The sequence below is a fragment of the Silene latifolia genome, chromosome Y (assembly GCF_048544455.1).
Source record: "Silene latifolia isolate original U9 population chromosome Y, ASM4854445v1, whole genome shotgun sequence".
NCBI classification, from domain to species: domain Eukaryota; kingdom Viridiplantae; phylum Streptophyta; class Magnoliopsida; order Caryophyllales; family Caryophyllaceae; genus Silene; species Silene latifolia.
This window is the reverse complement of record NC_133538.1, coordinates 348568683-348583050: the sequence shown is the minus strand read 5'-3', so window position 1 is coordinate 348583050 and position 14368 is coordinate 348568683. Positions and strand designations below refer to the sequence as shown.

The 14368-nt window shown below is 33.4% G+C and overlaps 1 long non-coding RNA gene across 1 annotated transcript; it reads right to left on the bottom strand.

The window, feature by feature from the left end:
- Nucleotides 1-10846: 10846 nt before the first annotated feature.
- Nucleotides 10847-12829, bottom strand: LOC141633670 (uncharacterized). Its single transcript, XR_012538439.1, has 3 exons — nucleotides 11605-12829; nucleotides 11442-11482; nucleotides 10847-11244 (listed from the first exon to the last, which is right to left on the bottom strand). It is a non-coding gene; the product is annotated as an uncharacterized LOC141633670 (long non-coding RNA).
- Between the last annotated feature and the right edge of the window lie 1539 nt (nucleotides 12830-14368).

The window sequence follows — 14368 nt, the reverse complement described above, 5'->3', positions numbered from 1 at the left end:
ATGGATGAAAATGTGGTAATTTTGGCGTCATAACTGAATATTTTTTAGTGGAGAATTGTACCAGTTATGGTCAAATTATTTTCTCTTATGAAGTCTCAACAATCTCCCATTTCTACTGGACAGCTAAATCATTTTTAAGCAAAATAAGTACCACTTTCAGTGGAATTTTAAGTTTTTCTTGTATTATCTTTTGTTCTTACATCCGACTGATAAGGATTTACAATGATTAAAAAAAAAAGCACTATATATTAATTATCATGTCAGATTTGCAAGTATCATAGGAGTGTATTTAGTATGCGACAAGTGTGTATCTAGTAACTTAAAGGAGTGCATCACGTTAGTTAAAGGTATGTATCTTGTAATTTAAAAGAGTGTATACTGAAGAAATGTATCTAGTAACTTAGAGAAGTGTATCTAGTTAGCTAATGAGATGTATCTTGTAACTTACAAGAGTGTATCTAGCAAGCTATAAGTATGTATCTAGTAACTAGCAACTTAAACGAGTGTATCTAGGTAGCCAAATAATGTATCTAGTAACTTAAAGAAGTGTATCTAGCTAGTTAAAGGTATGTATCTAGTAACTTAAAAGAGTGTATCTAGCAAGCTATAGGTACGTATCAAATAACTTAAACGAATGTATCTAGAAACTAGGTTAGATTAAAGGAGGGGAACAAGTATCTTTAATTTAAGACACGAAAGGGTTTAGGGTTGGATTAGTCTAACCCGAAGCCATTTCCTTAATTTTCGAAACGGGAGTGCAAACTAAAACTAAACCCTAAAAAGATAGGGTAAACCCCTTCCGAGGGGGAATGAGATCAAACGAGGGAGACATGTATCCTTAAGTAGAAGTATGTATCTAACAATTTAAAGGAGTGTATCTAGCTTGTTGGGAAATGTGTCCTCAACAATAGTGCGATCACATGATTTAAATATCATTATTAAATCTCATGCCAAGAATACGGAAGGGATGATACATTACATATATAGTCAACTGGTCCACACATATCGGTAATGATTGGCTGGCTAGAGTTTGACATTACTTGTCGTCTGCGACGGTGGTGATCATTGATCCCGAGGTCACACCTAAAGGACGATTCCCTTAATTGAAAAGGTTAATTAGTTGTATACCGATACAGATTAATTAATTCCTTAAAATTGAACAATTCGATTTGTGAGAGAGAGAATATTGATATCTTATTGTAATGGGATTAAATAAGATTATTTTAGTAATAAAATGCTTTGTTGCTAAAATTATCTATTGTTTGAGAAACAATAAAGATAAGAATGAATGGTTAATTTTAATTACAAGAAGTTGTGAATTATAACTATATGACCCATTTTATTTATGTGATCAAGTATCACTAGTAAATTTGTTGTATGTAATTTAATTAATTCATGAAATGATATTTATGTGATAAATATGCATTAAAATTAATTAAATAACATGTAGCATACTACATGTGACATATTGTGTGACAAATGACAAATTGACAAAATAAAATGGTAGTCCATTTTATGTATATGGACCGAAAATGGAGGGTGTGTTAGTGGGTTTTGGTTGTTTTATTTTATTTGATAAAATAAACATAATGATGCCTACCTACAACTAGTCTTACACATCTTACACACCTACTATTTTTGAGAAGAGTAAAAGAAAAAGAAATGATGCCAATTTAGGCTCTTCCAACCGTGACACTCCCTCTTAATTGAGTAGTGTTGGTTCTTTTCTTTTCTTACACTACCATTTAATTAACATGCAAAATGTTCATGAATATTCTCTCTTCTCTCTCCTTAATATTCATCAAAAAGATGAGTATTTGATTAAAATTGTTCATATGAATTACTAAGATTACTAGAAGTAGTATATGAGTATTAATAATAGATTTTAAGGTAAACTACATTACAAACATCTAGTACATGTTTATTTGTGGGTTTAAGGGATTGTCTTGGGTGCAACTAATTGGAGGGCTTCTAATTTGAAGTCAAGAATGTTCATCCATTAATGGAAAGCTCAAGAACTAACAAGAAGGAGATCTTGTTAGTGCCCAATATGACCGAAATTATTATGGTGAGAAAATGATTTCTCCTCTATTTTATCATTTGTTTGCATGCATAAAATCCATATTTAATTTTATGACAAATTAATTTTATGACATATATGAGTATGTTTATGTATATAGATCTACATTTCCTTCAATCGGTATCATGAGCCACGGTTGTTTGCATGCAAATTGGTTAAAAGTTTTTCCGAGTTATAAGAATAACATATAAAACTTGTAAAATTTGTGTTATTATGATATATCACGAAATTAGTTCATGCATGTTAATATTTCTGGTCCTAAAATGTTTTAGGATATTTTGGTTAATTTTACGGATTTTTATTGTTCATATTATACAATAATGACATTTAAATATGATTTTATGAGTAAAAATGTCATTTTTGCTCTAAAATTAGCTATACTTCGAGTTTTTAGTTGATTTTTGGATATGTTGTCACATATATTATTTTGAGATAACCTGTAAATTTTCAAAATTTTTGGACTTGTTATGCTCGAAAAATGGATTTTTCATTATTAAATTCGGATTTAGGTGAAAAATAGGTTAATATGAGTTAAATTTCGGATCTGGTCATAGAAATTTAATATGTTGTCACATGCAATTTTACAAGATGTGTGTAAAATAATTGGCTATAAAGAAGTCTTTTTGCATGATTTATGGATTTTTGAAGAAAAATAGCATAAATAGTGACATTATTAGTGAAAACTTAATAAAACATAATCTATGACTTAGGAAAAACGTCTAATGTTGCATTTTATTATCTTTTTCAGATCTAAAATTGAAAAGTTAATGAATATAATTTTTCCATGTTTTTATGATTATTTTTGTTAAAACCGATAAACCGCAACATTGTTTTTCCGGAAAAATTTCGAAATTTTTTTTAACCTAAGTTTTTGAACATTATGAGTGTCATGATATTTTTCCAGAATGTTCATGAGTTTAAATTTCAAATTTCAAATTTATTTGAAATTTTGTGTTTTATTTGAAGTTTATAGCTCATTTTTGTAATTTTTGGTCCATTTATGAACAATTTTATAAAATATGGGTTAATTATGGTCAAATTATTAGTGAAGACTAAATTTTGAGTCCTAAGAGGTTAGGGTAATTAACTTATTCATAAATATGAGTTTATTTATTTTTGTGATTATAAAAATGTTGAAATCACGCAAATCCGTAAAAACCGAGTAATATACGATATTGGCTAATTAAAGGCGATTTAGCATAAAATTGAGCATGTTCATACATATTATAATGCTGCATTTTTTTCCTTTATGATTGTCATAATTTTAATTTATGTAATTTTGAATTATGTAATTTTACTTAGTATGGCCTTAGATTTTAATTGGTATTTCCCGAAATGTATGGGAATATCGATTCGGTTGTAATTTTTATTGTGATCTCGTATCACCGTTTTGTAATTTAATAGATTTATTTTATTTTAAGTTACAAATGTATAATAGGAAATTATGTAATTTATTATGTAATTTTTATTCATTCCGGAGTTCCCAAAGACGGATTTCTTCAAGAATGGCGATACATAAAGACGGTGTTACCTCGAGATGCATGCCACAACCGAAGTTCAAGGGACCAATGGAGTTGGTTTCCGAATATGTAATAGTTAAATAGTTTTTCTATTTTAGGAAAGGCCATACTAGGATTTATTTATTTTATGCTTTGCATTTTATTTATATGTCACATGCATCGCTAAATCGCCATAACTAAAACATGCATTGTCATTTTATCGAGTTTATCGACCGTGTCAATTAAAATTATCGTAGTTCACCGCTTTAGTTCACTTAAAACGTGATAGATAATAAATTGACATGACCTCTCGCTAAAACAATTAATTGAGACATAGCCTTACCAAATAGTAGAAACCATGAAAACCTATTTCGTGAGGGAGTGCACTCGGCCCTACCGGGGTACAAACCTTGTTACGTAGGGGAAGTGGGTGATAAATGTCAAATCCACCGAATTCATGTTGATGAGGGTTTCATCGGCCATACCGTGCCCAAGTTGATGTGGATTTGGATCATGGACACATTTATTCGAAATTTGGATTGAGCTCAACGGAAGTATTCGCGACCGTAGTTGCATGTGTTCCGGGCTATAGATAAATATTAGAGTAATTTTATCGACCAAGAGTTCTAAAAGTAGAATCGATTAAAGCGTTAATCCACCGAGTTATATTGATAAGGGTTTCATCGGCCATACCGTGCCTAAGTCGATATGAATTTGGGTCTTGGAATCATTTATCATAGTTGGGTAGAGGTCACTATGTAAATGCTTTACTTGTTGTTTACAAGTATTAATAAAACGATAAATGTTAAGTTTTTTTTTTTCCACTATTCCGTTGTTATATTGTTCTATTTCTTCACCACAATTCATATACGATATCATTTCGTTTTTGATTCAAAACTCCATTAAAACATCGTAACTAAAGACAAATATGAATTTGCTTCTAAAACCTCATATGAACCATTGCTAAGGATCTCTTGTAAAGAGTATAGATTAAAGTTATTCATTATCAAACAGGTTTTTGATTCTTGACTAACACATCTACTTACAATGGATTATTTTTCATGTACTTAAATGAATTAAGTACCTTGAGACGATAAATTGTTTTGGTAATTAGTTTTGTCAAGAATTCGTAATTGACCAAAATAACGCAACCACTTCAATGAAAGTTTTAAGACTAAAACGAACAAATGAAGAGTGAATCTTCATGAATTCAATTTTGCTTCTCAAAGCAAAGACTCATTGAATTAAGTGGGAGCATTCTCTTAAACCGTTAAGATGAGGACGAGGTTCAAGAAGTAAGGATTATAATGGAATTGATACAAGGTAATGTTAAAGGTAAAGTTGTTGAGAATGACGATACTAAACCTATCAATCCCGACCGATAAAGTTTCCATTGTCCTAAATGTTGGACACAAGAAAGGAAACTACCCCAAATTATTGAAGGATCAACAAGTTAGTTGTGGGACATCTAATGGGACCTTCTTCGTTAAATGTTTATTTGATTAAACATAAATTTTGCTAGTATTACTTCGTCAATATTAGAAACCGGTGGTGGTTTTCATCATTATGTTTGATACATGGGATGATAAGAATATGACGACTAGCAACAATAATGTCGAGAGATAGAGTAATTGTGTACTCAATCTAGTTTTTGGATTTAAAGTGGTACTTAATTGTGACTATTAAGTGCATAAACTCTAAATAAGAATATATACTTGTTACGATACAAAAGAGGTTTCACTTTTGTGACCCTATACACCACGGTTTGATGTATGGCTAGCCCATTATCAAGGTGATTATATTCTAAACCAGACTAGTATAATATATATCATATAGATGATGTAAAACTCAAATTGGTAACCCAAGATTAAACCTTAAAATTTTGGAATGATGAACGCAAAGAGTTATCGAGTTCTCTTGAAACCATTAGATTGTTAATGGTATATGCGTATCTTGTATTCAAAGCAAGATGTCTCGCGCCTTTTGGTTGAAAAGGAGATCGAGGTTATAAATCATTGATCCATAATAGGTTGATCATTCTCTTTTACCAACAATTTAAGTTGACGCTAATGTGTTAACTTAATAAGGTAAATAGAAAATCTTTAAAGAAGTTTAAAGAGTTAAAGAAATCACGATTTAGTCGTGATGGGATTATCAAAGTGAAGACTTTGATATAAGCCAATGGAAATGTGATCTAATATCACAAGTTCATCTCTCTTAGCACGCATTATGAAATAATGTGTGTTTGGATAAGAAATCAAACGCTATTCGATATGGTTTGGACTTCAATCAAGTTACTTTGAGTTACTTGATCCTTTTGGGGATTTTATCATTTTTGTCTAAATTATTTTTCCACTAAATCGATTCATATGAGATATGAAATGGTAAGGGTACCATGTTTGTAAGTTTTCACAAAGAACAAATGCTCATTTTTCCCTTTCAATTATCACGAGTACGACGGGTTTGCGGCTCATGAAGCTGTCTTTCTAAAATACAAGTTTATTTCTAGAAGACAGAGTGGGAGAAAATTATTCAAGAGCCACAAAGAATGTTATGTCGCAAGAAACTGGTCTTTCTTGGCTACATGAGACGTTTTGTGTAAGACATTGTTTCTTTAAAATCTAGGAGGTTAAATTCGTCACTTGTTAATTTTTATGATGAATTCATGCTACTTTTAAGAAAGTAAAGAGCTTATAACTTACAAAAGAAATTGTTTGATTCAAGTTGATCACTTCTGGAAAGTAATCAACAAATGACTTACATAAGAGTGTTTAAGTCGCAACTCAATATAAGGCTTAGAGCCATGAAAATCCAATATAAAAGGCTTGATTAGTTGCAAAGGATTTTGCACTAATAGAGAGAAATTTCAAGGTTTGATTGGTTGCAAAGGGTTTTGCACCAGTTGAAATGCTTAAGTCTATTTGGATCTTCTTAGGGATTGTGTTTCATTATTATGAAAAACACAGCAAGTAAATCTAAAACCCACTTCTTCAATAGAAGGAATGTATTCAATACATGTCATGAGTTTTATAGATTCTTGCAATCCTAAGATAATGTGAAAATTAAGAGAGAATCTTAAGTAGGACATCACTGAGTTGGAATCAACATTTTGATCATGTGATAAAACATTTCTCGATAAGTCGAGAAGTTGTGTTTATATATGGAGTTTAGTGGGAGTTACGGAATTTTTAATTAGTCCGATATGTGGATGACATATTGATCATTGAGAATGATTTAAGACTTTTGGAGTATTATAATACATCTTGAATATCCGGATTTATGAAGATAAATCCACATGATATTAGCGTCAGTAAGAAGTCTTATGTTGATAAGATTCATGACTAGTTCAATTAAATTGAACATATTTGATTGATTTCATTTGCTTCCGCTGCCGAATCAATTAAAAAGAAATGATGTATAACACTTCATATGCTTTGAGTATGATGAATTGTTTTTCAAAATCGAATTTAAGTAATCTTTACCAAGTAAGCTATAAAGATTACCCTTAAGTGCTTGCAGAAGCATTAAGGCTATGATGCAAAGTGTTTATGATGCAATATTGTGTAAGGGTGTTACACAAGTGACAATTGACAATTGAGATTGCGCATGGTTTCCGACAAAACCATAATCAAAACACATTAGGATGGTTAAGATACCATTGTGGCAATGTTAATTAAGAAGTAGATTTTCTAGAATCGTTCTAGGCAATAAAGAACAATGAGAGATATTTATAACGGAAATTGAGTACACTTGCGATCATGAGATGTGCAAGAAGGATGAGCCCCGCACACTGTGAAAACAGTGGGAGCTATTCTTAGGCTAGAGGGCCTATGTCTTGATTGGATCTCGACACATACTCAGAAAGTTTTGTAATGCAAATGTATACATTACAAAGGAAAACGAGTATGTAGTAAGGTTGAGTAAGGTACAAGAAGTTGATAAAACCTACTGACCAAAGCCTTCTCATAGGCTAAACATGATAAGTCATGTCATTTCAATTAAATTGTAATGAACAACTACATACAAGATCAAATTAGATTATAGAATATGAAGTAGTAATCAAGCATTGACTAGTCATATGTGATAATCGCATTTGTCGTTCGAGTTTTACTTTAAAACTCTTTTATTATACTTTGTTACATCCAAACGGGTTGTAGAGACAATTGAACCCCATTAAAGTGAACACGGATTAGCATTGTATTCGCCCATAGTCACTTATATGAGGTGACGTCTCGAAGTGACTAGAGTGTGATGCGATTGATGGCAAGTTCAAGTGCCATAGAGTCATGTGAGATGACTAGTCGATCACATAGGCAGATTGTTAGGAACACTTTGTCGGGCAAAGACCGCTTATAGAGTTCCTCGCAAATTTATAAAGCCAGGTCGTGGCGAGAGCTACTATAGTATTCTAATGCGTCGATTCTTTTGACTAAAGACTATTTGCCTAAGATGGCACAGTTTCGATTAACTTTGATTTGTGTTACTACGACCTTCGTAAATGGGGTCAAATGGGCATATTTTGGGTTATGATGGTGTGGCTAGTCGAAGGGAATAAGTGCGATAGAATTGTCCACCCCTTGTCGTGTTAAAACAATATCTCGGGGCCACTCGAGGAGTAATGAACGGAAATGCGTGGCCACGCTCGGAATGTATCCATGGTGGATAAATTCCGTCAATCGCTTATTCTCCGGATCGAGGAAACCACTCTCGATATGATCACTTGCAAGTACGACCCGAAAGACACCTTGCATTGAGTGGGAGATAGTAATAGGACAAGAGAATTGGTGAAGCACACTTGTCGAGGACAAGTGGGAGATTGTTGGTAAATGTGTCCTCAACAATAGTGCGATCACATGATTTAAATATCATTATTAAATCTCATGCCAAGAATACGGAAGGGATGATACATTACATATATAGTCAACTGGTCCACACATATCGGTAATGATTGGTCAAGCTAGAGTTTGACATTACTTGTCGTGCGACGGTGGTGATCGATTGATCCTCGAGGTCACACCTAAAGGACGATTCCCTTAATTGAAAAGGTTAATTAGTTGTATACCGATACAGATTAATTAATTCCTTAAAATTGAACAATTCGATTTGTGAGAGAGAGAATATTGATATCTTATTGTAATGGGATTAAATAAGATTATTTTAGTAATAAAATGCTTTGTTGCTAAAATTATCTATTGTTTGAGAAACAATAAAGATAAGAATGAATGGTTAATTATCATTACAAGAAATTGTGAATTATAACTATATGACCCATTTTATTTATGTGATCAAGTATCACTAGTAAATTTGTTGTATGTAATTTAATTAATTCATGAAATGATATTTATGTGATAAATATGCATTAAAATTAATTAATAACATGTAGCATACTACATGTGACATATTGTGTGACAAATGACAAATTGACAAAATAAAATGGTAGTCCATTTTATGTATATGGACCGAAAATGGAGGGTGTGTTAGTGGGTTTTGGTTGTTTTATTTTATTTGATAAAATAAACATAATGATGCCTACCTACAAATAGTCTTACACATCTTACACACCTACTATTTTTGAGAAGAGTAAAAGAAAAAGAAATGATGCCAATTTAGGCTCTTCCAACCGTGACACTCCCTCTTAATTGAGTAGTGTTGGTTCTTTTCTTTTCTTACACTACCATTTAATTAACATGCAAAATGTTCATGAATATTCTCTCTTCTCTCTCCTTAATATTCATCAAAAATATGAGTATTTGATTAAAATTGTTCATATGAATTACTAAGATTACTAGAAGTAGTATATGAGTATTAGTAATAGATTTTAAGGTAAACTACATTACAAACATCTAGTACATGTTTATTTGTGGGTTTAAGGGATTGTCTTGGGTGCAACTAATTGGAGGGCTTCTAATTTGAAGTCAAGAATGTTCATCCATTAATGGAAAGCTCAAGAACTAACAAGAAGGAGATCTTGTTAGTGCCCAATATGACCGAAATTATTATGGTGAGAAAATGATTTCTCCTCTATTTTATCATTTGTTTGCATGCATAAAATCCATATTTAATTTTATGACAAATTAATTTTATGACATATATGAGTATGTTTATGTATATAGATCTACATTTCCTTCATAGCTAACTAGAGGTATGTATCTAGCAACGTAAATGAGTGTATTTAGCAAGTTAAAAATATGTATCTAGAAACTTAAAGGAGTGTATCTAACTAACTAGAGGTATGTATCTAGCAGCTAATACGAGTGTATCTAGCATGCTAATGGTTTGTATCTAGCAATTTATTGGGATCAAACGAGGAGGACAGGTATCCTAAATTTAAGAATGGTTTAGGGTTGGTTTGTATCTGCGAACCGACAGTTTTATTAGTACTTACCATTTAATTACTAGAAGCTAATATATATAGAATAAAATGTGTTTATGAAAACAGTTTGAAACAATGTTTATGTAATATGCTCACCCCTTCGCACATTATAAAGAACCAAGACCTTCAAAAGTACCAAAATTTAATCAAATTATTATGCACTTGAGCAACAAAAATGTTCAAAATATCATTTTCATAATATAAGTCTAACATGATTAATTTTATGAAATACTATTTAGTTTAATGCATATAAAATAAGACAGTGGATATATAAAAAGTACATTAGACACATTTCTTAGATACATCAATTTTAGCTATCACAGAGCACCAACGTAAGTCGGTAATTATCACATACTAATATGAAGGGATCACTTACGAACTAAGAATCGTAAAAACTAGCCCGATACACATACTAGTACCCCTCAGATACACATATTAGTACCCGAGATACACAAGCTAATTTGTTATCTAGAGCAATATACTAATGAATCTGGAATTGATATTAAATGTATCAACAGAGCACTGCCTAACCACCCTTCACTAGCACCGCACCGTCACCTACCACCAACACCACTGGTCCCACTGGCCTTATCATCAACAACCCATCCACTACCATAACATTGTCGATCATCAAACTGCGTCGGTGTCATTTTCGGCCATTCCAAGACCTTTATTACCAGATGCAGTATAACAAACATACTTCATCTCAATTAGTGTCTTCTCATTTAGTTTATGCAGTACCATGCTGATTGCATAGACTTATGGCTTAAACGACAAGAATGTGCCCTGTATGCAAATATAAGGTCAAGGCTGGTTGGCACGAAGATTTATATACGATCTAGCTTTTAGTATGAATGCCTTCATTTATTAGTTCTTGGAGACATAGATATACACAAAAAAAAAAAGCTTCATGTTACTGTTACATATGATTCCATTCTTTTATGAAGCCGTGCAGCTAGTACTAATTTCTGACTTAACAGATACAGAGTATTTGTTTCATGGATTTTTCTATTCAATAAAAAATACGAAAAAAATACTATGGAATTCAATTCAGTACATTGAAGTGCGCTGTGTAAATTTGTGAAATTTGATTGATAGTGCTTTGGCAACATTTTTTGTGTATATTCAAGAGCGAAGATTTGTTTAGTTTAGCTTTGAATATGAACCAATCCGACCACTATCCATGAGAGGAAGCCTGTCACGCAACTTGACCTTAGGCTCCCAACCAAGCAGCTCCTTGAGCTTGGTGTTATCGGCCTTTCTCTGTCTCGGGTCATCCAGAGTATTATCCACTGAGATGATACTCACATCAGGGTTTATCAACAGTACAATTCAAACTCATTTGATGTTAGGCAAATGTCTGGTACAGTGTCGAAACCAGATTTTTTTAACAACTCAGATCCAAATATTATCTTGGTCATGCATAGTTTAAGTAGATTGTAATTATCTAGGAAAACATTAGGAACATTAGACAAAGTCAAAAACTTACCTCTTTTACTGTCTCTGCGAGTTCAAGCATCGTAAATTCACCTACATTTGCCCAAAACTATCAGCAACAAAAGAAATGGGAGCTGGCAACAACAATGATATTACCCCAACACGACAAAATATGACAGAAAGATGGCGAAAATGGTTGATTATTTAGAATCTACCTTTAATGAAATACATTTCGACCACTGCACCAGAATAATGCTAGTGTTCGTCATTGACAATCATCAACAATTCAGCATATATAATGAGCGATTCCAAACATGGAGCAAATTACTTTACTTCTATAGTTCTATATACTTCCTAAATGATTCAACCAAGCATGGTGTTCATATTTGTTCATCATAACCAACAGTTATCAGATGAACTTTCTAAGGTCAACCATGACATGACTAATAATGCTTTCGGCTATTCTGTCGATGGTGACCCCCCATTATGCTTTCCATACTCCAGCTTGAATTCTCCGACTTGATAATGTGATGTCGAGGGTAACACCATTATGCTCTCCACACTATAAAAACCACTTAGATACATATGTTACTCCCTCCGGATACACATATGAGTACTCTAAATACACAGCTCGATATGTGTATTTGATAATGTTCATGCATGTATCCAGAATCATATTTGATGAATCCACGGCCATCACCGCTATCACCGGCACACCAGCACCAACTAATACAACACGAGCAGACCACAACCTTACTACCGCCAGACCATCCACCACCTCTCAACCTACCCTAAAAAGAACTTGCGACACCACCGGACCAATCATCCCCACGGCCAGCACCTCATCCCAACGACTATTACCGGCGCAAACTCCCTACCACCCACAATCCCTTCTACGCACCTCAAAACCGTCTCAACAACTAGCATAATTCGGATTTTTTTTGTTTAATCTCTTCTACCAGATCTCCAAAAAACACCAAAGCAACTCACCACCTGCAACTTCATTTATGTTTAATCTCGCACCATCAAACCACCATAGCTCGGTCGAATACGCTTCAACAACTAGCATAAATCTGATTTTTTTAAAAAAAAATTGAGTGAGTTAAATCATATATCTAAGAAAAACAAAATAAATTTTAAAAAACTAATCACAATGAAGACATTTTTGGAAGATTTCGAATCAAATTGAGTTCCTAATTACTGAAATGCCCGATGCGCCGAGGAAAGGGCTGCAAGAAGGAAGACAATCGTAAAGAGAGAAGAGAAAGATAACGGAGAAGATCGTCGGCGAGGTCGCCGGAGGGAACATGGCGGTCGTCTATGTCGGCATCAGGTGGTGGCTGCTGGCGTTGGTTGGTAGTTTATTGAGGTGAGAGAGAGAGAGAGGATAAGCGAGGTTGGGTTTGGGCTTTCGCATAAGCAGCGGAAGTATTACTTGGTTATTTCGTGTCAGTTACTTAAATTAGCTAGTTCGTAAGTTCGCACAGGATCCTATTTCTATATATATATATATATATATATATATACACTAAAGATCTTCATAAGTCAGAATAAAACAATTTACACCGAATTATTACAATAGTTTAAACAAATTACAAAGTCGGGATGGATTTTTATATACAAAACTCGAATGGTTTAAACGAAACCAAAATTAGAACGGAATTTAGAAAATGAAGAATTAGAACTGAAGTGAAGTTGAAAACGATGTATAAAAGACGAATTCAAGGGACTTGACATGAAGAAATCGAGTCGCTTAAATCCGGTTTTTAATTTATGACGAAAACCCGCAAATATCAATTATAAGAGATTTAAGTTGCAAAAAGATTGATAAAAAATAAATAAGAAACTGGAAATATAAGATTTGGAAGAAAATAGAAGAGAAAATGAGAGAGATATGAACAACTGAGAACACGAGGAAGAAGAAATAGAACAACAACAGCTAAGCATCCTCTAGAAGAGGCGCAACAGATGTTGCGACCCTTCCAGAAGGCGCAACAGCTGTTGCGTTCCTTCTCGACAATGTATCACTGTCGTTTCTTCAAAAAAAGGTTAAAAAGGTGATTTTCAAGACGGTTTTGAGCATGGTTATGATACAAATCTTTACAAAGATTAAATACAGAAGTAAAATGAAATTAAAGTGGGATTTTACACTCTCAGAATTACATGTTTAACGAAGCGAGACTAACTATGTTGTCGTTTAGTGGTTGCTCGACTCGGTTTATGCAAATATGAAAGTGCCCTTAAAAAAGGATTAGTAACAAGTTGATTAAAATTGATTAAAGTGGAGTTGGCCAAATTGGTCGGTCATGCAATGAGACTGGTACGCAAAAGGATTTGGGCTTACGTGGTCGAGTGATCTAGCACGTAGGTGTCAAAAGCAATAGCAACGGTCTTAGAATGCAAAGAGAGAAGAGAAGGGGCGGACACTCGCGTGAGAAATATGTGAGGCGGAGGCCTCTATTTATACTAATCACGAGGTGGAAAGTTAGGAAAAGATAGGATTCAGAAAGAATCCAGAAATATTTTTGAAACTGACGAAAATCAAGCCCAGGAAGAGGCACAACAGGCACTGAGATCCTTCCAAGAGGCGCAGCACCTACGGCGTCCGCTCCCGAGGCTTTTCCTCCTCAGCAAGAAAGATTTCCGCGTTTATTTTAGGAATTAGGGAAGATGTAGGCTTCCTTATCCCCCAAGGTAGATATTTCAGGAATATTTAAAATAATATATTAGAAATTTGAGTTTTGAAAGAAATTTTAGAATATTCTGACTCAGACTAAGACAATTTTAGAAAATGAAGACGATTTTATACCCGGACTCCAAATGAACTCTTGTTCCTGTCAAAACGATCGTATCGGTACGTAGATGATGACCAAGGGGTTAACACGACTGTTTGAGCTACTACTTTTCGACGAACTAACAAAATGTCATAAATCACCCCGTACGTTTAAACATGCGGCCCAATCATCACTGGGTGTTTAG